Genomic DNA, 22,680 nt, shown 5'->3' with positions numbered 1-22,680 from the left:
CACCTACTGCTCCTAAGGAATTTTAGGAGAAACACATGAGAAATGTTTGAGACCAAAAAAGACTACAACGAAACTGCAATGAGAACTCTCATTGAGCTCCTTTACGGCTCCATAGCCATAAAGGAGCAAGCTTTGAGAAGTAAAATTTTCCTCTGGGTGGGGGGATTCTCATTCTAGTAAGACTCGTTTTTACTCAGTCTACTGGACTGAGTCTGAGATTCGTCCTCTGAGGACTCATCAGACGAGTCATCTTTATCATCAGAGGAGTCTTCATGTAGGAGAGCTGGATCCCCAGACACACCCACAACTCCAGCTTGACCCTGTGGCAAATATTCTGGGTCATCATCATCAGAATTGGTTGTTCTGTCATTAGTTTCAGTTAGGAGCCTTTTCTTGCAATTTTTAGCTTTTCAGAGCGAAAGACGCATGTTTTTGCCCTTTGTGACAGATTAAGTAATATTTCACTCCAAACTACTTTTTCAAGTTGGATTCCACTCAAAGTGTATGAACTTTATCTAACTGTAGCATTGCAAACATGATTTTAGTCATTACTTTCAGTCAGAAGTCTTTGCTTGTCAATTTGAGGTTTTCAGAGCGATTGGAGCCTGTTTCTGCCACTTACAGTGCAGTAAGTTGTATTTGAATGAGAACTGCTTTTTCAAGCGATTTCGACTCAAAGTGTCTGAAATTCATCTAGTTAGCTGGACTAACTACAATAGTACCTAACTATGGTAGAATTAGCTAACTAAAATAGAATATGTCAACAGCTCGCTAACTCATAGTAATTACTTTTAACTTTCTGTCAAGTAATGTACCCACTCTCAAGGTAAACATGTTACGTACAGTTATCTTTCACAGTTGTCATCAAATATTTTCAAAGGTAATGTTAGAACAATTGAAAAATATTGACAATACTTACACAGGGAGCAAATGTCACAAGCACAGTTGACACCAAATTATATAGCAAACTTATGTGGGTCGTTTCTGACCCATGTGTGTGAAGTTGATGTAGAAATACAAAAGCTGTGCTTGTTCATAAAGTAAGAAAGAAAAAAGATAAAATATGATTTGTGTGAAACAAAAACAAGATATTTACTGCATACTTGGAATAATAAATGATACAATTATTTTTTTTTCAAAGACATATCATAGAAACACTCAGCAATCGATGAAATAGCATAGAAAATGAATATGGGTCATTTTTTACCCATGTTGTGCATTAGAGGGTTACTGATAAAAAAGGGGTTTTTATTCAAAAAGTAAGAAAGGAAAAAATAAGATAAAGATGTATGATGATCAAAAACAAGCTAATTGAGGAATACCTTGAATACTGAATGATGAAAGTAATTAATTGCAAAGATATAGAAAATAAAAACTCTGCCGGGTCACTTTTGACCCATGTTTTGCATCAAAGGGTTAAGCTGCCCGGGGAGAAAACTCAGTACAGTATTGTAGGTGGGTAATAAGTAATGTCCTTGGCACACATACAAGACACATGTATCTTCTAAGAGTAATCAACAGAGTTTTCACCCTCCTTGTAGGTTGCTCATTTATTTCAAATTGTGAATGTTTTGGCTGTCTTTCTGGTAGAAATACGTCCATGTTTTTGTGCATATCCGCATACCGCACTCTATTTTTGACTGTAGAAACCAAGGGATTGCAGGTAGTGTGGCCGAGTGGTCTAAGGCGCTGTATTAAGGCTCCAGTCTCTCAGGAGGCGTAGGTTCAAATCCCACCACTGCCATTTCACAGTGTTAACGGTATGTTAATGTGATGGAGTTGCACAATTCAGGCACGTACTGGGCTTGTCCAAAGCCTTGGACGATGGAGAAGAGTGTATACTGTAGCCTCTACTTCAAGAACTTCCTTGGTAGCTGAATGTGCTGGCAAATGCTTCACGCATTCTGCTTTAACAGTGGCCACTGGCAAAGAATCTCTGCACTTTTTAAAAGTGAATCAATGACTGCCACTTTTTCTCACTCTTGAATGATCATCGTTTAGGTTGCTGCACTTTTGTCCCAGCCTCAAAACTTTGCAGTGCAGAGCAGAGTGGCGCAGCGGAAGCGTGCTGGGCCCATAACCCATCCTCTGCTAACTCTACATCATCTGGACCAGTTTATGGAAGATAAATAAGTACAAGACCAATGTATCTTCTGAGTGTCATATACTGTATAGAGTTTCCATCTCTTTTGTAGGTTACTCACTCCTTTCAAGAGAGACATCTGTTAACTTGATCGCAGTACAGCCATGTATGCGGCCTTTGCCGTAGCCTCTGTGAAGACCAGTCTATACTGCAATCTCTATTTCCAGAAAGGCAACTTCTTATGCTGGCAAGCGCATCATGCAAGTTTTGATTAAGACAATGTTAATCAATAGAGTTTTCACCTCCCTTGTTGCTTGCTCATTCCTTTCGAGGTGTGAACATTTCGGCTCTTTTTTTGTTGAAACACGTCCACATTGAAATGCTGCATCCGGTAGTGTGGCCGAGTGGTCTAAGGCGCTGGATTTAGGCTCCAGTCTCTCAGGAGACGTGGGTTCAAATCCCACCACTGCCATTTGACAGCGCTAGTCGTGATGGCGTGACACAATTCAAACACCTCATGGGCTCCTCCAAATCCTTACTCTATGAAGAAGAGTGTATGCCACAACCTCTATTTCCATAAAGATATTGGCAGCTTATTATGGTGGCAAGTGGATCATGCAAGTTTTCATTCAAACAGTGGCGCAAGAAGAATGTTGGCACATTTTTTTCTTACCACAACGTTGAAAAATGTGTCAACGATTTTCTGTTAGCGCATCCTTTTACAAGACCTGAATCATCAACATTTGAGATGGCTCCACGTTTGTCCCAGTCTCAAATCTTGTACACGCAGAGCAGAGTGGCGCAGCGGAAGCGTGCTGGGCCCATAACCCAGAGGTCGATGGATCGAAACAATCCTCTGCTATTAAAGGCTCTCAGACATCCAGTTCATGGTAACTGTAGGTGCTGTGTTGTTGGCAACTGGATTTGTTTGTTGAAGATGTTTCACCTGTTGTCCAAGAGGCTTCTTCGCTTCTAATTAACTGGAGAGAAGTTGGCCGGCTTTTAAACTCTGTTTGGGTGTGACTTTACAGAGTCCTCAAGGCCACGTGTGAGCTCCGAGTTTCAGAGTCGTTAGGGCCACTTGTGGGTGGTTGGTCCAAGCGGCCTTCGTGTGGGTTGCAAAGGCTCGGTGAGCCCAGGTGCGAATAGGTTGTTAAGCTGCCCGGGAGAAAACTCAGTACAGTATTGTAGGTGGGTAATAAGTAATGTCCTTGGCACACATACAAGACACATGTATCTTCTAAGAGTAATCAACAGAGTTTTCACCCTCCTTGTAGGTTGCTCATTCATTTCAAATTGTGAATGTTTTGGCTGTCTTTCTGGTAGAAACACGTCCATGTTTTTGTGCATATCCGCATACCGCACTCTATTTTTGACTGTAGAAACCAAGGGATTGCAGGTAGTGTGGCCGAGTGGTCTAAGGCGCTGGATTAAGGCTCCAGTCTCTCAGGAGGCGTGGGTTCAAATCCCACCACTGCCATTTCACAGTGTTAACGGTCTGTCAATGTGATGGAGTTGCACATTTCAGGCACGTACTGGGCTTGTCCAAAGCCTTGGACAATGGAGAAGAGTGTATACTGTAGCCTCTACTTCAAGAACTTCCTTGGTAGCTGAATGTGCTGGCAAATGCTTCAAGCGTTCTGCTTTTAACAGTGGCCACTGGCAAAGAATCTCTGCACTTTTTAAAAGTGAATCAATGACTACCACTTTTTCTCATTCTTGAATGATCATCGTTTAGGTTGCTGCACTTTTGTCCCAGCCTCAAAACTTTGCAGTGCAGAGCAGAGTGGCGCAGCGGAAGAGGTCGATGGCTCGAAACCATCCTCTGCTAACTCTACATCATCTGGACCAGTTTATGGAAGATAAATAAGTACAAGACCAATGTATCTTCTGAGTGTCATATACTGTATATGTATAGAGTTTCCATCTCTTTTGTAGGTTACTCACTCCTTTCAAGAGAGCCACATTGTTTTGATTAAGACAATGTTAATCAATCGAGTTTTCACCTCCCTTGTTGCTTGCTCATTCCTTTCGAGGTGTGAACATTTCGGCTCTTTTTTTGTTGAAACACGTCCACATTAAAACGCTGCATCCGGTAGTGTGGCCGAGTGGTCTAAGGCGCTGGATTTAGGCTCCAGTCTCTCAGGAGGCGTGGGTTCAAATCCCACCACTGCCATTTGACAGCGCTAGTCGTGATGGCGTAACACAATTCAAACACCTCATGGGCTCCTCCAAATCCTTACTCTATGAAGAAGAGTGTATGCCACAACCTCTATTTCCATAAAGATATTGGCAGCTTATTATGGTGGCAAGTTTTCATTCAAACAGTGGCACAAGAAGAATGTTGGCACATTTTTTTCTTACCACAACGTTGAAAAATGTGTCAACGATTTTCTGTTAGCGCAACCTTTTACAAGACCTGAATCATCAACATTTGAGATGGCTCCACGTTTGCCCCAGGCTCAAATCTTGTACACGCAGAGCAGAGTGGCGCAGCGGAAGCGTGCTGGGCCCATAACCCAGAGGTCGATGGATCGAAACCATCCTCTGCTATTAAAGGCTCTCAGACATCCAGTTCATGGTAACTGTAGGTGCTGTGTTGTTGGCAACTGGATTTGTTTGTTGAAGATGTTTCACCTGTTGTCCAAGAGGCTTCTTCGCTTCTAATTAACTGGAGAGAAGTTGGCCGGCTTTTAAACTCTGTTTGGGTGTGACTTTACAGAGTCCTCAAGGCCACGTGTGAGCTCCGAGTTTCAGAGTCGTTAGGGCCACTTGTGGGTGGTTGGTCCAAGCGGCCTTCATGTGGGTTGCAAAGGCTCGATGAGCCCAGGTGCGAATGGTTGTTAAGCTGCCCGGGGAGAAAACTCAGTACAGTATTGTAGGTGGGTAATAAGTAATGTCCTTGGCACACATACAAGACACATGTATCTTCTAAGAGTAATCAACAGAGTTTTCACCCTCCTTGTAGGTTGCTCATTTATTTCAAATTGTGAATGTTTTGGCTGTCTTTCTGGTAGAAATACGTCCATGTTTTTGTGCATATCCGCATACCGCACTCTATTTTTGACTGTAGAAACCAAGGGATTGCAGGTAGTGTGGCCGAGTGGTCTAAGGCGCTGTATTAAGGCTCCAGTCTCTCAGGAGGCGTAGGTTCAAATCCCACCACTGCCATTTCACAGTGTTAACGGTATGTTAATGTGATGGAGTTGCACAATTCAGGCACGTACTGGGCTTGTCCAAAGCCTTGGACGATGGAGAAGAGTGTATACTGTAGCCTCTACTTCAAGAACTTCCTTGGTAGCTGAATGTGCTGGCAAATGCTTCACGCATTCTGCTTTAACAGTGGCCACTGGCAAAGAATCTCTGCACTTTTTAAAAGTGAATCAATGACTGCCACTTTTTCTCACTCTTGAATGATCATCGTTTAGGTTGCTGCACTTTTGTCCCAGCCTCAAAACTTTGCAGTGCAGAGCAGAGTGGCGCAGCGGAAGCGTGCTGGGCCCATAACCCATCCTCTGCTAACTCTACATCATCTGGACCAGTTTATGGAAGATAAATAAGTACAAGACCAATGTATCTTCTGAGTGTCATATACTGTATAGAGTTTCCATCTCTTTTGTAGGTTACTCACTCCTTTCAAGAGAGACATCTGTTAACTTGATCGCAGTACAGCCATGTATGCGGCCTTTGCCGTAGCCTCTGTGAAGACCAGTCTATACTGCAATCTCTATTTCCAGAAAGGCAACTTCTTATGCTGGCAAGCGCATCATGCAAGTTTTGATTAAGACAATGTTAATCAATAGAGTTTTCACCTCCCTTGTTGCTTGCTCATTCCTTTCGAGGTGTGAACATTTCGGCTCTTTTTTTGTTGAAACACGTCCACATTGAAATGCTGCATCCGGTAGTGTGGCCGAGTGGTCTAAGGCGCTGGATTTAGGCTCCAGTCTCTCAGGAGACGTGGGTTCAAATCCCACCACTGCCATTTGACAGCGCTAGTCGTGATGGCGTGACACAATTCAAACACCTCATGGGCTCCTCCAAATCCTTACTCTATGAAGAAGAGTGTATGCCACAACCTCTATTTCCATAAAGATATTGGCAGCTTATTATGGTGGCAAGTGGATCATGCAAGTTTTCATTCAAACAGTGGCGCAAGAAGAATGTTGGCACATTTTTTTCTTACCACAACGTTGAAAAATGTGTCAACGATTTTCTGTTAGCGCATCCTTTTACAAGACCTGAATCATCAACATTTGAGATGGCTCCACGTTTGTCCCAGTCTCAAATCTTGTACACGCAGAGCAGAGTGGCGCAGCGGAAGCGTGCTGGGCCCATAACCCAGAGGTCGATGGATCGAAACCATCCTCTGCTATTAAAGGCTCTCAGACATCCAGTTCATGGTAACTGTAGGTGCTGTGTTGTTGGCAACTGGATTTGTTTGTTGAAGATGTTTCACCTGTTGTCCAAGAGGCTTCTTCGCTTCTAATTAACTGGAGAGAAGTTGGCCGGCTTTTAAACTCTGTTTGGGTGTGACTTTACAGAGTCCTCAAGGCCACGATTGAGCTCCGAGTTTCAGAGTCGTTAGGGCCACTTGTGGGTGGTTGGTCCAAGCGGCCTTCGTTTGGGTTGCAAAGGCTCGGTGAGCCCAGGTGCGAATAGGTTGTTAAGCTGCCCGGGAGAAAACTCAGTACAGTATTGTAGGTGGGTAATAAGTAATGTCCTTGGCACACATACAAGACACATGTATCTTCTAAGAGTAATCAACAGAGTTTTCACCCTCCTTGTAGGTTGCTCATTCATTTCAAATTGTGAATGTTTTGGCTGTCTTTCTGGTAGAAACACGTCCATGTTTTTGTGCATATCCGCATACCGCACTCTATTTTTGACTGTAGAAACCAAGGGATTACAGGTAGTGTGGCCGAGTGGTCTAAGGCGCTGGATTAAGGCTCCAGTCTCTCAGGAGGCGTGGGTTCAAATCCCACCACTGCCATTTCACAGTGTTAACGGTCTGTCAATGTGATGGAGTTGCACATTTCAGGCACGTACTGGGCTTGTCCAAAGCCTTGGACGATGGAGAAGAGTGTATACTGTAGCCTCTACTTCAAGAACTTCCTTGGTAGCTGAATGTGCTGGCAAATGCTTCAAGCATTCTGCTTTTAACAGTGGCCACTGGCAAAGAATCTCTGCACTTTTTAAAAGTGAATCAATGACTGCCACTTTTTCTCATTCTTGAATGATCATCGTTTAGGTTGCTGCACTTTTGTCCCAGCCTCAAAACTTTGCAGTGCAGAGCAGAGTGGCGCAGCGGAAGAGGTCGATGGATCGAAACAATCCTCTGCTAACTCTACATCATCTGGACCAGTTTATGGAAGATAAATAAGTACAAGACCAATGTATCTTCTGAGTGTCATATACTGTATATGTATAGAGTTTCCATCTCTTTTGTAGGTTACTCACTCCTTTCAAGAGAGCCACATTGTTTTGATTAAGACAATGTTAATCAATCGAGTTTTCACCTCCCTTGTTGCTTGCTCATTCCTTTCGAGGTGTGAACATTTCGGCTCTTTTTTTGTTGAAACACGTCCACATTAAAACGCTGCATCCGGTAGTGTGGCCGAGTGGTCTAAAGCGCTGGATTTAGGCTCCAGTCTCTCAGGAGGCGTGGGTTCAAATCCCACCACTGCCATTTGACAGCGCTAGTCGTGATGGCGTTACACAATTCAAACACCTCATGGGCTCCTCCAAATCCTTACTCTATGAAGAAGAGTGTATGCCACAACCTCTATTTCCATAAAGATATTGGCAGCTTATTATGGTGGCAAGTTTTCATTCAAACAGTGGCACAAGAAGAATGTTGGCACATTTTTTTCTTACCACGACGTTGAAAAATGTGTCAACGATTTTCTGTTAGCGCAACCTTTTACAAGACCTGAATCATCAACATTTGAGATGGCTCCACGTTTGTCCCAGGCTCAAATCTTGTACACACAGAGCAGAGTGGCGCAGCGGAAGCGTGCTGGGCCCATAACCCAGAGGTCGATGGATCGAAACCATCCTCTGCTATTAAAGGCTCTCAGACATCCAGTTCATGGTAACTGTAGGTGCTGTGTTGTTGGCAACTGGATTTGTTTGTTGAAGATGTTTCACCTGTTGTCCAAGAGGCTTCTTCGCTTCTAATTAACTGGAGAGAAGTTGGCCGGCTTTTAAACTCTGTTTGGGTGTGACTTTACAGAGTCCTCAAGGCCACGATTGAGCTCCGAGTTTCAGAGTCGTTAGGGCCACTTGTGGGTGGTTGGTCCAAGCGGCCTTCGTTTGGGTTGCAAAGGCTCGGTGAGCCCAGGTGCGAATAGGTTGTTAAGCTGCCCGGGAGAAAACTCAGTACAGTATTGTAGGTGGGTAATAAGTAATGTCCTTGGCACACATACAAGACACATGTATCTTCTAAGAGTAATCAACAGAGTTTTCACCCTCCTTGTAGGTTGCTCATTCATTTCAAATTGTGAATGTTTTGGCTGTCTTTCTGGTAGAAACACGTCCATGTTTTTGTGCATATCCGCATACCGCACTCTATTTTTGACTGTAGAAACCAAGGGATTACAGGTAGTGTGGCCGAGTGGTCTAAGGCGCTGGATTAAGGCTCCAGTCTCTCAGGAGGCGTGGGTTCAAATCCCACCACTGCCATTTCACAGTGTTAACGGTCTGTCAATGTGATGGAGTTGCACATTTCAGGCACGTACTGGGCTTGTCCAAAGCCTTGGACGATGGAGAAGAGTGTATACTGTAGCCTCTACTTCAAGAACTTCCTTGGTAGCTGAATGTGCTGGCAAATGCTTCAAGCATTCTGCTTTTAACAGTGGCCACTGGCAAAGAATCTCTGCACTTTTTAAAAGTGAATCAATGACTGCCACTTTTTCTCATTCTTGAATGATCATCGTTTAGGTTGCTGCACTTTTGTCCCAGCCTCAAAACTTTGCAGTGCAGAGCAGAGTGGCGCAGCGGAAGAGGTCGATGGATCGAAACAATCCTCTGCTAACTCTACATCATCTGGACCAGTTTATGGAAGATAAATAAGTACAAGACCAATGTATCTTCTGAGTGTCATATACTGTATATGTATAGAGTTTCCATCTCTTTTGTAGGTTACTCACTCCTTTCAAGAGAGCCACATTGTTTTGATTAAGACAATGTTAATCAATCGAGTTTTCACCTCCCTTGTTGCTTGCTCATTCCTTTCGAGGTGTGAACATTTCGGCTCTTTTTTTGTTGAAACACGTCCACATTAAAACGCTGCATCCGGTAGTGTGGCCGAGTGGTCTAAAGCGCTGGATTTAGGCTCCAGTCTCTCAGGAGGCGTGGGTTCAAATCCCACCACTGCCATTTGACAGCGCTAGTCGTGATGGCGTTACACAATTCAAACACCTCATGGGCTCCTCCAAATCCTTACTCTATGAAGAAGAGTGTATGCCACAACCTCTATTTCCATAAAGATATTGGCAGCTTATTATGGTGGCAAGTTTTCATTCAAACAGTGGCACAAGAAGAATGTTGGCACATTTTTTTCTTACCACGACGTTGAAAAATGTGTCAACGATTTTCTGTTAGCGCAACCTTTTACAAGACCTGAATCATCAACATTTGAGATGGCTCCACGTTTGTCCCAGGCTCAAATCTTGTACACGCAGAGCAGAGTGGCGCAGCGGAAGCGTGCTGGGCCCATAACCCAGAGGTCGATGGATCGAAACCATCCTCTGCTATTAAAGGCTCTCAGACATCCAGTTCATGGTAACTGTAGGTGCTGTGTTGTTGGCAACTGGATTTGTTTGTTGAAGATGTTTCACCTGTTGTCCAAGAGGCTTCTTCGCTTCTAATTAACTGGAGAGAAGTTGGCCGGCTTTTAAACTCTGTTTGGGTGTGACTTTACAGAGTCCTCAAGGCCACGTGTGAGCTCCGAGTTTCAGAGTCGTTAGGGCCACTTGTGGGTGGTTGGTCCAAGCGGCCTTCGTGTGGGTTGCAAAGGCTGGGTGAGCCCAGGTGCGAATGGTTGTTAAGCTGCCCGGGGAGAAAACTCAGTACAGTATTGTAGGTGGGTAATAAGTAATGTCCTTGGCACACATACAAGACACATGTATCTTCTAAGAGTAATCAACAGAGTTTTCACCCTCCTTGTAGGTTGCTCATTCATTTCAAATTGTGAATGTTTTGGCTGTCTTTCTGGTAGAAACACGTCCATGTTTTTGTGCATATCCGCATACCGCACTCTATTTTTGACTGTAGAAACCAAGGGATTGCAGGTAGTGTGGCCGAGTGATCTAAGGCGCTGGATTAAGGCTCCAGTCTCTCAGGAGGCGTGGGTTCAAATCCCACCACTGCCATTTCACAGTGTTAACGGTCTGTCAATGTGATGGAGTTGCACATTTCAGGCATGTACTGGGCTTGTCCAAAGCCTTGGACGATGGAGAAGAGTGTATACTGTAGCCTCTACTTCAAGAACTTCCTTGGTAGCTGAATGTGCTGGCAAATGCTTCACGCATTCTGCTTTTAACAGTGGCCACTGGCAAAGAATCTCTGCACTTTTTAAAAGTGAATCAATGACTGCCACTTTTTCTCATTCTTGAGTGATCATCGTTTAGGTTGCTGTACTTTTGTCCCAGCCTCAAAACTTTGCAGTGCAGAGCAGAGTGGCGCAGCGGAAGAGGTCGATGGATCGAAACAATCCTCTGCTAACTCTACATCATCTGGACCAGTTTATGGAAGATAAATAAGTACAAGACCAATGTATCTTCTAAGTGTCATATACTGTATATGTATAGAGTTTCCATCTCTTTTGTAGGTTACTCACTCCTTTCAAGAGAGCCACATTGTTTTGATTAAGACAATGTTAATCAATCGAGTTTTCACCTCCCTTGTTGCTTGCTCATTCCTTTCGAGGTGTGAACATTTCGGCTCTTTTTTTGTTGAAACACGTCCACATTAAAACGCTGCATCCGGTAGTGTGGCCGAGTGGTCTAAAGCGCTGGATTTAGGCTCCAGTCTCTCAGGAGGCGTGGGTTCAAATCCCACCACTGCCATTTGACAGCGCTAGTCGTGATGGCGTTACACAATTCAAACACCTCATGGGCTCCTCCAAATCCTTACTCTATGAAGAAGAGTGTATGCCACAACCTCTATTTCCATAAAGATTTTGGCAGCTTATTATGGTGGCAAGTTTTCATTCAAACAGTGGCACAAGAAGAATGTTGGCACATTTTTTTCTTACCACAACGTTGAAAAATGTGTCAACGATTTTCTGTTAGCGCAACCTTTTACAAGACCTGAATCATCAACATTTGAGATGGCTCCACCTTTGTCCCAGGCTCAAATCTTGTACACGCAGAGCAGAGTGGCGCAGCGGAAGCGTGCTGGGCCCATAACCCAGAGGTCGATGGATCGAAACCATCCTCTGCTATTAAAGGCTCTCAGACATCCAGTTCATGGTAACTGTAGGTGCTGTGTTGTTGGCAACTGGATTTGTTTGTTGAAGATGTTTCACCTGTTGTCCAAGAGGCTTCTTCGCTTCTAATTAACTGGAGAGAAGTTGGCCGGCTTTTAAACTCTGTTTGGGTGTGACTTTACAGAGTCCTCAAGGCCACGTGTGAGCTCCGAGTTTCAGAGTCGTTAGGGCCACTTGTGGGTGGTTGGTCCAAGCGGCCTTCATGTGGGTTGCAAAGGCTCGGTGAGCCCAGGTGCGAATGGTTGTTAAGCTGCCCGGGGAGAAAACTCAGTACAGTATTGTAGGTGGGTAATAAGTAATGTCCTTGGCACACATACAAGACACATGTATCTTCTAAGAGTAATCAACAGAGTTTTCACCCTCCTTGTAGGTTGCTCATTTATTTCAAATTGTGAATGTTTTGGCTGTCTTTCTGGTAGAAACACGTCCATGTTTTTGTGCATATCCGCATACCGCACTCTATTTTTGACTGTAGAAACCAAGGGATTGCAGGTAGTGTGGCCGAGTGGTCTAAGGCGCTGGATTAAGGCTCCAGTCTCTCAGGAGGCGTGGGTTCAAATCCCACCACTGCCATTTCACAGTGTTAACGGTCTGTCAATGTGATGGAGTTGCACGTACTGGGCTTGTCCAAAGCCTTGGACGATGGAGAAGAGTGTATACTGTAGCCTCTACTTCAAGAACTTCCTTGGTAGCTGAATGTGCTGGCAAATGCTTCACGCATTCTGCTTTTAACAGTGGCCACTGGCAAAGAATCTCTGCACTTTTTAAAAGTGAATCAATGACTGCCACTTTTTCTCATTCTTGAATGATCATCGTTTAGGTTGCTGCACTTTTGTCCCAGCCTCAAAACTTTGCAGTGCAGAGCAGAGTGGCGCAGCGGAAGCGTGCTGGGCCCATAACCCAGAGGTCGATGGATCGAAACAATCCTCTGCTAACTCTACATCATCTGGACCAGTTTATGGAAGATAAATAAGTACAAGACCAATGTATCTTCTGAGTGTCATATACTGTATATGTATAGAGTTTCCATCTCTTTTGTAGGTTACTCACTCCTTTCAAGAGAGCCACATTGTTTTGATTAAGACAATGTTAATCAATTGAGTTTTCACCTCCCTTGTTGCTTGCTCATTCCTTTCGAGGTGTGAACATTTCGGCTCTTTTTTTGTTGAAACACGTCCACATTAAAACGTTGCATCTGGTAGTGTGGCCGAGTGGTCTAAGGCGCTGGATTTAGGCTCCAGTCTCTCAGGAGGCGTGGGTTCAAATCCCACCACTGCCATTTCACAGTGTTAACAGTCTGTCAATGTGATGGAGTTGCACGTACTGGGCTTGTCCAAAGCCTTGGACGATGGAGAAGAGTGTATACTGTAGCCTCTACTTCAAGAACTTCCTTGGTAGCTGAATGTGCTGGCAAATGCTTCATGCATTCTGCTTTTAACAGTGGCCACTGGCAAAGAATCTCTGCACTTTTTAAAAGTGAATCAATGACTGCCACTTTTTCTCATTCTTGAATGATCATCGTTTAGGTTGCTGCACTTTTGTCCCAGCCTCAAAACTTTGCAGTGCAGAGCAGAGTGGCGCAGCGGAAGCGTGCTGGGCCCATAACCCAGAGGTCGATGGCTCGAAACCATCCTCTGCTAACTCTACATCATCTGGACCAGTTTATGGAAGATAAATAAGTACAAGACCAAGGTATCTTCTGAGTGTCATATACTGTATATGTATAGAGTTTCCATCTCTTTTGTAGGTTACTCACTCCTTTCAAGAGAGCCATCTGTTAACTTGATCGCAGTACAGCCATGTATGCGGCCTTTGCCGTAGCCTCTGTGAAGACCAGTCTATACTGCAATCTCTATTTCCAGAAAGGCAACTTCTTATGCTAGCAAGCGCATCATGCAAGTTTTGATTAAGACAATGTTAATCAACAGAGTTTTCACCTCCCTTGTTGCTTGCTCATTCCTTTCGAGGTGTGAACATTTCGGCTCTTTTTTTGTTGAAACACGTCCACATTAAAACGTTGCATCTGGTAGTGTGGCCGAGTGGTCTAAGGCGCTGGATTTAGGCTCCAGTCTCTCAGGAGGCGTGGGTTCAAATCCCACCACTGCCATTTGACAGCGCTAGTCGTGATGGCGTTACACAATTCAAACACCTCATGGGCTCCTCCAAATCCTTACTCTATGAAGAAGAGTGTATGCCACATCCTCTATTTCCATAAAGACATTGGCAGCTTATTATGGTGGCAAGTGGTTCATGCAAGTTTTCATTCAAACAGTGGCACAAGAAGAATGTTGGCACATTTTTTTCTTACCACAACGTTGAAAAATGTGTCGACGATTTTCTGTTAGCGCAACCTTTTACAAGACCTGAATCATCAACATTTGAGATGGCTCCACGTTTGTCCCAGGCTCAAATCTTGTACACGCAGAGCAGAGTGGCGCAGCGGAAGCATGCTGGGCCCATAACCCAGAGGTCGATGGATCGAAACCATCCTCTGCTATTAAAGGATCTCAGACATCCAGTTCATGGTAACTGTAGGTGCTGTGTTGTTGGCAACTGGATTTGTTTGTTGAAGATGTTTCACCTGTTGTCCAAGAGGCTTCTTCGCTTCTAATTAACTGGAGAGAAGTTGGCTGGCTTTTAAACTCTGTTTGGGTGTGACTTTACAGAGTCCTCAAGGCCATGTGTGAGCTCCGAGTTTCAGAGTCGTTAGGGCCACTTGTGGGTGGTTGGTACAAGCGGCCTTCATGTGGGTTGCAAAGGCTCGGTGAGCCCAGGTGCGAATGGTTGTTAAGCTGCCCGGGGAGAAAACTCAGTACAGTATTGTAGGTGGGTAATAAGTAATGTCCTTGGCACACATACAAGACACATGTATCTTCTAAGAGTAATCAACAGAGTTTTCACCCTCCTTGTAGGTTGCTCATTCATTTCAAATTGTGAATGTTTTGGCTGTCTTTCTGGTAGAAACACGTCCATGTTTTTGTGCATATCCGCATACCGCACTCTATTTTTGACTGTAGGAACCAAGGGATTGCAGGTAGTGTGGCCGAGTGGTCTAAGACGCTGGATTAAGGCTCCAGTCTCTCAGGAGGCGTGGGTTCAAATCCCACCACTGCCATTTCACAGTGTTAACGGTCTGTTAATGTGATGGAGTTGCACAATTCAGGCACGTACTGGGCTTCTCCAAAGCCTTGGACGATGGAGAAGAGTGTATACTGTAGCCTCTACTTCAAGAACTTCCTTGGTAGCTGAATGTGCTGGCAAATGCTTCACGCATTCTGCTTTTAACAGTGGCCACTGGCAAAGAATCTCTGCACTTTTTAAAAGTGAATCAATGACTGCCACTTTTTCTCATTCTTGAATGATCATCGTTTAGGTTGCTGCACTTTTGTCCCAGCCTCAAAACTTTGCAGTGCAGAGCAGAGTGGCGCAGCGGAAGCGTGCTGGGCCCATAACCCATCCTCTGCTAACTCTACATCATCTGGACCAGTTTATGGAAGATAAATAAGTACAAGACCAATGTATCTTCTGAGTGTCATATACTGTATAGAGTTTCCATCTCTTTTGTAGGTTACTCACTCCTTTCAAGAGAGACATCTGTTAACTTGATCGCAGTACAGCCATGTATGCGGCCTTTGCCGTAGCCTCTGTGAAGACCAGTCTATACTGCAATCTCTATTTCCAGAAAGGCAACTTCTTATGCTGGCAAGCGCATCATGCAAGTTTTGATTAAGACAATGTTAATCAATAGAGTTTTCACCTCCCTTGTTGCTTGCTCATTCCTTTCGAGGTGTGAACATTTCGGCTCTTTTTTTGTTGAAACACGTCCACATTGAAATGCTGCATCCGGTAGTGTGGCCGAGTGGTCTAAGGTGCTGGATTTAGGCTCCAGTCTCTCAGGAGACGTGGGTTCAAATCCCACCACTGCCATTTTACAGCGCTAGTCGTGATGGCGTAACACAATTCAAACACCTCATGGGCTCCTCCAAATCCTTACTCTATGAAGAAGAGTGTATGCCACAACCTCTATTTCCATAAAGATATTGGCAGCTTATTATGGTGGCAAGTGGTTCATGCAAGTTTTCATTCAAACAGTGGCGCAAGAAGAATGTTGGCACATTTTTTTCTTACCACAACGTTGAAAAATGTGTCAACGATTTTCTGTTAGCGCAACCTTTTACAAGACCTGAATCATCAACATTTGAGATGGCTCCACGTTTGTCCCAGGCTCAAATTATGTACACGCAGAGCAGAGTGGCGCAGCGGAAGCGTGCTGGGCCCATAACCCAGAGGTCGATGGATCGAAACCATCCTCTGCTATTAAAGGCTCTCAGACATCCAGTTCTGCACTTTTTGAGGCTGGGACAAGAGGTCGATGGCTCGAAACCATCCTCTGCTAACTCTACATCATCTGGACCAGTTTATGGAAGATAAATAAGTACAAGACCAATGTATCTTCTGAGTGTCATATACTGTATATGTATAGAGTTTCCATCTCTTTTGTAGGTTACTCACTCCTTTCAAGAGAGCCATCTGTTAACTTGATCGCAGTACAGCCATGTATGCGGCCTTTGCCGTAGCCTCTGTGAAGACCAGTCTATACTGCAATCTCTATTTCCAGAAAGGCAACTTCTTATGCTGGCAAGCGCATCATGCAAGTTTTGATTAAGACAATGTTAATCAATAGAGTTTTCACCTCCCTTGTTGCTTGCTCATTCCTTTCGAGGTGTGAACATTTCGGCTCTTTTTTTGTTGAAACACGTCCACATTGAAACGCTGCATCCGGTAGTGTGGCCGAGTGGTCTAAGGTGCTGGATTTAGGCTCCAGTCTCTCAGGAGGCGTGGGTTCAAATCCCACCACTGCCATTTGACAGCGCTAGTCGTGATGGCGTTACACAATTCAAACACCTCATGGGCTCCTCCAAATCCTTACTCTATGAAGAAGAGTGTATGCCACAACCTCTATTTCCATAAAGATATTGGCAGCTTATTATGGTGGCAAGTGGTTCATGCAAGTTTTCATTCAAACAGTGGCACAAGAAGAATGTTGGCACATTTTTTTCTTACCACAACGTTGAAAAATGTGTCAACGATTTTCTGTTAGCGCAACCTTTTACAAGACCTGAATCATCAACATTTGAGATGGCTCGACGTTTGTCCCAGGCTCAAATCTTGTACACGCAGAGCAGAGTGGCGCAGCGGAAGCGTGCTGGGCCCATAACCCAGAGGTCGATGGATCGAAACCATCCTCTGCTATTAAAGGCTCTCAGACATCCAGTTCATGGTAACTGTAGGTGCTGTGTTGTTGGCAACTGGATTTGTTTGTTGAAGATGTTTCACCTGTTGTCCAAGATGCTTCTTCGCTTCTAATTAACTGGAGAGAAGTTGGCCGGCTTTTAAACTCTGTTTGGGTGTGACTTTACAGAGTCCTCAAGGCCACGTGTGAGCTCCGAGTTTCAGAGTCGTTAGGGCCACTTGTGGGTGGTTTGTCCAAGCGGCCTTCATGTGGGTTGCAAAGGCTCGGTGAGCCCAGGTGCGAATGGTTGTTAAGCTGCCCGGGGAGAAAACTCAGTACAGTATTGTAGGTGGGTAATAAGTAATGTCCTTGGCACACATACAAGACACATGTATCTTCTAAGAGTAATCAACAGAGTTTTCACCCTCCTTGTAGGTTGCTCATTCATTTCAAATTGTGAATGTTTTGGCTGTCTTTCTGGTAGAAACACGTCCATGTTTTTGTGCATATCCGCATACCGCACTCTATTTTTGACTGTAGAAACCAAGGGATTGCAGGTAGTGTGGCCGAGTGGTCTAAGACGCTGGATTAAGGCTCCAGTCTCTCAGGAGGCGTGGGTTCAAATCCCACCACTGCCATTTCACAGTGTTAACGGTCTGTCAATGTGATGGAGTTGCACGTACTGGGCTTGTCCAAAGCCTTGGACGATGGAGAAGAGTGTATACTGTAGCCTCTACTTCAAGAACTTCCTTGGTAGCTGAATGTGCTGGCAAATGCTTCACGCATTCTGCTTTTAACAGTGGCCACTGGCAAAGAATCTCTGCACTTTTTAAAAGTGAATCAATGACTGCCACTTTTTCTCATTCTTGAATGATCATCGTTTAGGTTGCTGCACTTTTGTCCCAGCCTCAAAACTTTGCAGTGCAGAGCAGAGTGGCGCAGCGGAAGCGTGCTGGGCCCATAACCCAGAGGTCGATGGATCGAAACAATCCTCTGCTAACTCTACATCATCTGGACCAGTTTATGGAAGATAAATAAGTACAAGACCAATGTATCTTCTGAGTGTCATATACTGTATATGTATAGAGTTTCCATCTCTTTTGTAGGTTACTCACTCCTTTCAAGAGAGCCACATTGTTTTGATTAAGACAATGTTAATCAATCGAGTTTTCACCTCCCTTGTTGCTTGCTCATTCCTTTCGAGGTGTGAACATTTCGGCTCTTTTTTTGTTGAAACACGTCCACATTAAAACGTTGCATCTGGTAGTGTGGCCGAGTGGTCTAAGGTGCTGGATTTAGGCTCCAGTCTCTCAGGAGGCGTGGGTTCAAATCCCACCACTGCCATTTCACAGTGTTAAAGGTCTGTCAATGTGATGGAGTTGCACGTACTGGGCTTGTCCAAAGCCTTGGACGATGGAGAAGAGTGTATACTGTAGCCTCTACTTCAAGAACTTCCTTGGTAGCTGAATGTGCTGGCAAATGCTTCATGCATTCTGCTTTTAACAGTGGCCACTGGCAAAGAATCTCTGCACTTTTTAAAAGTGAATCAATGACTGCCACTTTTTCTCATTCTTGAATGATCATCGTTTAGGTGGCTGCACTTTTGTCCCAGCCTCAAAACTTTGCAGTGCAGAGCAGAGTGGCGCAGCGGAAGCGTGCTGGGCCCATAACCCATCCTCTGCTAACTCTACATCATCTGGACCAGTTTATGGAAGATAAATAAGTACAAGACCAATGTATCTTCTGAGTGTCATATACTGTATAGAGTTTCCATCTCTTTTGAAGGTTACTCACTCCTTTCAAGAGAGACATCTGTTAACTTGATCGCAGTACAGCCATGTATGCGGCCTTTGCCGTAGCCTCTGTGAAGACCAGTCTATACTGCAATCTCTATTTCCAGAAGGCAACTTCTTATGCTGGCAAGCGCATCATGCAAGTTTTGATTAAGACAATGTTAATCAATAGAGTTTTCACCTCCCTTGTTGCTTGCTCATTCCTTTCGAGGTGTGAACATTTCGGCTCTTTTTTTGTTGAAGCACGTCCACATTGAAATGCTGCATCCGGTAGTGTGGCCGAGTGGTCTAAGGCGCTGGATTTAGGCTTCAGTCTCTCAGGAGACGTGGGTTCAAATCCCACCACTGCCATTTGACAGCGCTAGTCGTGATGGCGTAACACAATTCAAAACGCTCATGGGCTCCTCCAAATCCTTACTCTATGAAGAAGAGTGTATGCCACAACCTCTATTTCCATAAAGATATTGGCAGCTTATTATGGTGGCAAGTGGTTCATGCAAGTTTTCATTCAAACAGTGGCGCAAGAAGAATGTTGGCACATTTTTTTCTCACCACAACGTTGAAAAATGTGTCAACGATTTTCTGTTAGCGCAACCTTTTACAAGACCTGAATCATCAACATTTGAGATGGCTCCACGTTTGTCCCAGGCTCAAATCTTGTACACGCATAGCAGAGTGGCGCAGCGGAAGCGTGCTGGGCCCATAACCCAGAGGTCGATGGATCGAAACCATCCTCTGCTATTAAAGGCTCTCAGACATCCAGTTCATGGTAACTGTAGGTGCTGTGTTGTTGGCAACTGGATTTGTTTGTTGAAGATGTTTCACCTGTTGTCCAAGAGGCTTCTTCGCTTCTAATTAACTGGAGAGAAGTTGGCCGGCTCTTAAACTCTGTTTGGGTGTGACTTTACAGAGTCCTCAAGGCCACGTGTGAGCTCCGAGTTTCAGAGTCGTTAGGGCCACTTGTGGGTGGTTGGTCCAAGCGGCCTTCATGTGGGTTGCAAAGGCTCGGTGAGCCCAGGTGCGAATGGTTGTTAAGCTGCCCGGGGAGAAAACTCAGTACAGTATTGTAGGTGGGTAATAAGTAATGTCCTTGGCACACATACAAGACACATGTATCTTCTAAGAGTAATCAACAGAGTTTTCACCCTCCTTGTAGGTTGCTCATTCATTTCAAGTTGTGAATGTTTTGGCTGTCACCGCATGAAAAGCGGGATTTTCGTCAGTATGCGGCACTGTAGATTGACGTGGAATTTCAGGTTTGCGGCTGCACGCGGCAATTTGCAGGCAACACTGAAAACTGACGTAAATTGTCGGAAATTGACGTGGGCCTTGCTTGGCAGTTGTCCCCCAGTGACCCCCCTCCCCCTGATTCTAGGGGAGGCTTTAACATGTAAATGAAAATGCTGTGAGCTATACAAATGCAAATCAGGGTAGCAGGGGGAGTTTTACCCCAGGTGACCTTTCTAAAAGGTGTTAACTTCATTTTAAGAAAATCTCTGGTATAAACGTTTGAGAGTTCATGACCTGTAAGAGTTTTTACATTTCCGGGTAGACCGGAGCGTGAGTGACGAAGAGGAAGGAGGAGAGAGTTAATGGCGTCGAGCCGCTGACAGTGGACTTTGTGTGTCGTCAGTGTCGTATTTTATCACTAACAGACTGTGAGCTGTTGTCGGACGACGTGCTGGGAGTGTGTGAGTTGGACTCACCATCGCAGTCGAAGTGTTTGTGTTTTAATGGACACGAACCAAGTTCGGCTAAGCTAGCTGGCAGGAGCTAAGCTAGCTAGGAGGAGCTAGGCTAGCTAGCAGGAGCTAGGCTAGCGGCCCGGCCATTGTCAAGAGGATGTCTGCGCGGACAGGAGAAGCCTTGCCGTGTAGCCACGAAGAATGTCGCAGACGGACGGAGCTTCGCTGCCGCAGAGGGACAGGGATGTTTATCGCTGCGAGCATTTTGTTTTCACAGACTAACCTCGCCTCATAACAAGGCCGCGACCTCCTGTTAGCTCGGAGCTACGTCGGCAAGTCCAGATTTACACGATGCTGATAATGACGCCATTATGTGTAAGTAACGGTTACTGTTTTCTCCCTCGTTTAATTTTACTGTGACTTACGTTTCTTTATTCATACCGTTCTTTTAATTGTTTTCCAGCTGCCTGTGAGACATTGCGAGACAGTACGCAGGACAACAAACAAGCAGATCTTGCATCGCAGGCGAACGCTGTGAGGAGTCGAGGACAAAGAGGGTAAGATTCATTAGATGAGATCTGTTTTTGGTCAATGTGACTATTATTCTATTAAATACTAGATGTGTTGTATCAGAGACGTTATATGTTGTATCCATACGCAGTGCATCGCGCAGTACAGATCGTCTTTATTGTTTTTACAGCTGCTGAAAACTGGAAGACAGGGTGCTAGTTGAGGATGAGGTGGACCCTACGAAGTGCGCCGCCATGGACCTGATGTCTGAGGAGGAAGATGGCACGCGATGGCGGGGTGTCTAAATGAATTGTGCGACCTCCGTCCTTTGGCAGCCGGGAGCTCACCGAGCTCTGTGCCGCACTGCTGTCACATGAGAGGCGATTCCGAAGTACACGGGTGCTGTAGGATTTTGGGCCTCTTGCAAGCTCGTTGTGTGGGCAGATGATGCTTTGTACAAGCTGTACTAATAAAACTCATTCTGTGAATAAACAATACCTTCCTGCCAAATGTTCCTTTCCTCAATAAATTCATTCATGTCCTTGATTATATCAAATATAAATGAATGAAAAAATTATATATATATATATATATATATATATATATATATATATATATATATATATATAATTTTTTCTAACTGGGGTTCACATTAATAAAGACCCAGGGTGACCAATCACAAGCGATTTTGATTGTTTATGAGTAGTGGTTTCATCCAATACTGAGTGAGGATATTCAAGCCAGCCCACACATTCTTTGCCCAGGCGTGGTTTCGCTGCTATTCATATGCAAATTAGAGCCGTTCGCACCTCAGGGAGCTCCACTGACGTCGTGGTTCTTTTCCGACAATTTTCGGCACAGACAAACGCCACTTTCACAGCCTGTAAATTGTCGTTAACTGCCGAAAATTAGGGAGATTTCCGGGTGTTTACGGGGGTTAAAATCCCACTTTTCATGCAGTGTGTCTTTCTGGTAGAAACACGTCCATGTTTTTGTGCATATCCGCATACTGCACTCCATTTTTGACTGTAGAATTCAAGGGAATGCAGGTAGTGTGGCCGAGTGGTCTAAGGCGCTAGATTAAGGCTGCAGTCTCTCAGAAGGCGTGGGTTCAAATCCCACCACTGCCATTTCACAGTGTTAATCATCTGTTAATGTGATGGGGTTGCACAATTCAGGCACGTACTGGGCTTGTCTGAAGCCTTGGTCGATGGAGAAGAGTGTATACTGTAGCCTCTACTTCAAGAACTATATTGGTAGCTGAATGTGCTGGCAAATGCTTCGCGCATTCTTCTTTTAACAGTGGCCACTGGCAAAGAATCTCTGCACTTTTTAAAAGTGAATCAATGACTGTTTATTACGGCCACTTTTTCTCATTCTTGAATGATCATCGTTTAGGTTGCTGCACTTTTGTCCCGGCCTCAAAACTTTGTAGTGCAGTGCAGAGCAGAGTGGCGTGCTGGGCCCATAACCCAGAGGTCGATGGATTGAAACCATCCTCTGCTAACTATTTAAATCATGTTAATTCGATGGCCTTGCACAATTCAGGTTTGTAAGTGTGAATGATGATGTCAAAACAAAATTATGTTTTACCCATGAAAGTTAACACATAATTATAATAAAATTGCTGACGTGATTGATTTCCACTTTCTTTGCATTGCAAATATCTAGGGACAGGAGAGGGGGTCAGCGGGAGGTCCAGCGCTGCTACTGGGCCCTTGTTTGTCCTCATGGATGAGGTATTAGGACAGAGGCCTTCCATTGCTTACCCGTCCTAACCACTTTCATCCCCTAGGACACACCAGGGCCAAGTGGTACAGTGGGTGACCAAGAGAAGGAAGATGACAATGATGAGGAGGAGGAGAGCCAGTCAGGGCCAAGGAGAA

At 44.7% G+C, this 22,680-nt stretch overlaps 29 non-coding genes across 29 annotated transcripts; all 29 read left to right on the top strand.

The window, feature by feature from the left end:
- Positions 1 to 1,662: 1,662 nt before the first annotated feature.
- Positions 1,663 to 1,744, top strand: trnal-aag (transfer RNA leucine (anticodon AAG)). The gene has a single exon. It is a non-coding gene; the product is annotated as a tRNA-Leu (tRNA).
- Positions 1,745 to 2,473: 729 nt separating this feature from the next.
- On the top strand, positions 2,474 to 2,555 carry trnal-uag (transfer RNA leucine (anticodon UAG)). The gene has a single exon. It is a non-coding gene; the product is annotated as a tRNA-Leu (tRNA).
- Positions 2,556 to 3,481: 926 nt separating this feature from the next.
- trnal-aag (transfer RNA leucine (anticodon AAG)) lies at positions 3,482 to 3,563 on the top strand. Its single transcript has one exon. It is a non-coding gene; the product is annotated as a tRNA-Leu (tRNA).
- Positions 3,564 to 4,177: 614 nt separating this feature from the next.
- trnal-uag (transfer RNA leucine (anticodon UAG)) lies at positions 4,178 to 4,259 on the top strand. Its single transcript has one exon. It is a non-coding gene; the product is annotated as a tRNA-Leu (tRNA).
- Positions 4,260 to 4,564: 305 nt separating this feature from the next.
- On the top strand, positions 4,565 to 4,636 carry trnam-cau (transfer RNA methionine (anticodon CAU)). Its single transcript has one exon. It is a non-coding gene; the product is annotated as a tRNA-Met (tRNA).
- A 536-nt stretch (positions 4,637 to 5,172) lies between these two features.
- trnal-aag (transfer RNA leucine (anticodon AAG)) lies at positions 5,173 to 5,254 on the top strand. Its single transcript has one exon. It is a non-coding gene; the product is annotated as a tRNA-Leu (tRNA).
- Positions 5,255 to 5,983: 729 nt separating this feature from the next.
- Positions 5,984 to 6,065, top strand: trnal-uag (transfer RNA leucine (anticodon UAG)). The gene has a single exon. It is a non-coding gene; the product is annotated as a tRNA-Leu (tRNA).
- Positions 6,066 to 6,383: 318 nt separating this feature from the next.
- On the top strand, positions 6,384 to 6,455 carry trnam-cau (transfer RNA methionine (anticodon CAU)). The gene has a single exon. It is a non-coding gene; the product is annotated as a tRNA-Met (tRNA).
- Positions 6,456 to 6,991: 536 nt separating this feature from the next.
- On the top strand, positions 6,992 to 7,073 carry trnal-aag (transfer RNA leucine (anticodon AAG)). The gene has a single exon. It is a non-coding gene; the product is annotated as a tRNA-Leu (tRNA).
- A 614-nt stretch (positions 7,074 to 7,687) lies between these two features.
- trnal-uag (transfer RNA leucine (anticodon UAG)) lies at positions 7,688 to 7,769 on the top strand. Its single transcript has one exon. It is a non-coding gene; the product is annotated as a tRNA-Leu (tRNA).
- A 305-nt stretch (positions 7,770 to 8,074) lies between these two features.
- On the top strand, positions 8,075 to 8,146 carry trnam-cau (transfer RNA methionine (anticodon CAU)). Its single transcript has one exon. It is a non-coding gene; the product is annotated as a tRNA-Met (tRNA).
- A 536-nt stretch (positions 8,147 to 8,682) lies between these two features.
- Positions 8,683 to 8,764, top strand: trnal-aag (transfer RNA leucine (anticodon AAG)). The gene has a single exon. It is a non-coding gene; the product is annotated as a tRNA-Leu (tRNA).
- Positions 8,765 to 9,378: 614 nt separating this feature from the next.
- Positions 9,379 to 9,460, top strand: trnal-uag (transfer RNA leucine (anticodon UAG)). The gene has a single exon. It is a non-coding gene; the product is annotated as a tRNA-Leu (tRNA).
- Positions 9,461 to 9,765: 305 nt separating this feature from the next.
- Positions 9,766 to 9,837, top strand: trnam-cau (transfer RNA methionine (anticodon CAU)). The gene has a single exon. It is a non-coding gene; the product is annotated as a tRNA-Met (tRNA).
- A 536-nt stretch (positions 9,838 to 10,373) lies between these two features.
- On the top strand, positions 10,374 to 10,455 carry trnal-aag (transfer RNA leucine (anticodon AAG)). The gene has a single exon. It is a non-coding gene; the product is annotated as a tRNA-Leu (tRNA).
- Positions 10,456 to 11,069: 614 nt separating this feature from the next.
- Positions 11,070 to 11,151, top strand: trnal-uag (transfer RNA leucine (anticodon UAG)). The gene has a single exon. It is a non-coding gene; the product is annotated as a tRNA-Leu (tRNA).
- A 305-nt stretch (positions 11,152 to 11,456) lies between these two features.
- Positions 11,457 to 11,528, top strand: trnam-cau (transfer RNA methionine (anticodon CAU)). The gene has a single exon. It is a non-coding gene; the product is annotated as a tRNA-Met (tRNA).
- Positions 11,529 to 12,064: 536 nt separating this feature from the next.
- trnal-aag (transfer RNA leucine (anticodon AAG)) lies at positions 12,065 to 12,146 on the top strand. Its single transcript has one exon. It is a non-coding gene; the product is annotated as a tRNA-Leu (tRNA).
- Positions 12,147 to 12,770: 624 nt separating this feature from the next.
- Positions 12,771 to 12,852, top strand: trnal-uag (transfer RNA leucine (anticodon UAG)). Its single transcript has one exon. It is a non-coding gene; the product is annotated as a tRNA-Leu (tRNA).
- Positions 12,853 to 13,598: 746 nt separating this feature from the next.
- On the top strand, positions 13,599 to 13,680 carry trnal-uag (transfer RNA leucine (anticodon UAG)). Its single transcript has one exon. It is a non-coding gene; the product is annotated as a tRNA-Leu (tRNA).
- Positions 13,681 to 14,606: 926 nt separating this feature from the next.
- trnal-aag (transfer RNA leucine (anticodon AAG)) lies at positions 14,607 to 14,688 on the top strand. Its single transcript has one exon. It is a non-coding gene; the product is annotated as a tRNA-Leu (tRNA).
- Positions 14,689 to 15,418: 730 nt separating this feature from the next.
- On the top strand, positions 15,419 to 15,500 carry trnal-uag (transfer RNA leucine (anticodon UAG)). Its single transcript has one exon. It is a non-coding gene; the product is annotated as a tRNA-Leu (tRNA).
- A 318-nt stretch (positions 15,501 to 15,818) lies between these two features.
- trnam-cau (transfer RNA methionine (anticodon CAU)) lies at positions 15,819 to 15,890 on the top strand. The gene has a single exon. It is a non-coding gene; the product is annotated as a tRNA-Met (tRNA).
- A 464-nt stretch (positions 15,891 to 16,354) lies between these two features.
- trnal-uag (transfer RNA leucine (anticodon UAG)) lies at positions 16,355 to 16,436 on the top strand. Its single transcript has one exon. It is a non-coding gene; the product is annotated as a tRNA-Leu (tRNA).
- Positions 16,437 to 16,754: 318 nt separating this feature from the next.
- trnam-cau (transfer RNA methionine (anticodon CAU)) lies at positions 16,755 to 16,826 on the top strand. The gene has a single exon. It is a non-coding gene; the product is annotated as a tRNA-Met (tRNA).
- A 536-nt stretch (positions 16,827 to 17,362) lies between these two features.
- On the top strand, positions 17,363 to 17,444 carry trnal-aag (transfer RNA leucine (anticodon AAG)). Its single transcript has one exon. It is a non-coding gene; the product is annotated as a tRNA-Leu (tRNA).
- A 624-nt stretch (positions 17,445 to 18,068) lies between these two features.
- Positions 18,069 to 18,150, top strand: trnal-uag (transfer RNA leucine (anticodon UAG)). The gene has a single exon. It is a non-coding gene; the product is annotated as a tRNA-Leu (tRNA).
- Positions 18,151 to 18,868: 718 nt separating this feature from the next.
- Positions 18,869 to 18,950, top strand: trnal-uag (transfer RNA leucine (anticodon UAG)). Its single transcript has one exon. It is a non-coding gene; the product is annotated as a tRNA-Leu (tRNA).
- Positions 18,951 to 19,268: 318 nt separating this feature from the next.
- Positions 19,269 to 19,340, top strand: trnam-cau (transfer RNA methionine (anticodon CAU)). Its single transcript has one exon. It is a non-coding gene; the product is annotated as a tRNA-Met (tRNA).
- The last annotated feature ends 3,340 nt before the right edge of the window (positions 19,341 to 22,680 follow it).

Source organism: Sparus aurata, chromosome 18, assembly GCF_900880675.1.
Source record: "Sparus aurata chromosome 18, fSpaAur1.1, whole genome shotgun sequence".
NCBI lineage: Eukaryota > Metazoa > Chordata > Actinopteri > Spariformes > Sparidae > Sparus > Sparus aurata.
This window is presented reverse-complemented; position numbering and strand designations above follow the sequence as displayed.